The 591-nt window shown below is 48.6% G+C and overlaps 1 protein-coding gene across 1 annotated transcript in view; it reads left to right on the forward strand.

Annotated features, from left to right (window-relative positions):
* The window catches only part of CR1L (complement component (3b/4b) receptor 1-like), a 68,150-nt gene that overhangs the window by 44,776 nt on the left and 22,783 nt on the right, over positions 1-591 (forward strand).

The raw sequence follows: 591 nt of genomic DNA on the forward strand, positions 1-591 counted from the left end.
TTGCAGCCATGAAATTAAAAGACACTTACTCCTTGGAAGGAAAGTTATGACCAACCTAGATAGCATGTTTAAAAGCAGAGACATTACTTTGCCAACAAAGGTTCGTCTAGTCACGGCTATGGTTTTTCCTGTAGTCATGTATGGATGTGACAGTTGGACTGTGAAGAAGGCTGAGCACCGAAAAATTGATGCTTTTGAACTGTGGTGTTGGAGAAGACTCTTGAGAGTCTCTTGGCCTGCAAGGAGATCCAACCAGTCCATTCTGAAGGAGATCAGCCCTGGGATGTCTTTGGAAGGAATGATACTAAAGCTGAAACTCCAGTACTTTGGCCACCTCATGCGAAGAGTTGACTCATTGGAAAAGACTCTGATGCTGGGAGGGATTGGGGGCAGGAGGAGAAGCGGACGGCAGAGGATGAGATGGCTGGATGGCATCCCTGACTCGATGGACGTGTCTGTGTGAACTCCGGGAGTTGGTGATGGACAGGGAGACCGGGCGTGCTGCGATTCATGGGGTCGCAAAGAGTCGGACACGACTGAGCGACTGAGCTGATCTGATCTGATCTGATGCTTTTTTTTCTTTCCACTTGC

This window comes from Bison bison, unplaced genomic scaffold, assembly GCF_000754665.1.
Source record: "Bison bison bison isolate TAMUID 2011002044 unplaced genomic scaffold, Bison_UMD1.0 scf7180017864338, whole genome shotgun sequence".
NCBI lineage: Eukaryota > Metazoa > Chordata > Mammalia > Artiodactyla > Bovidae > Bison > Bison bison.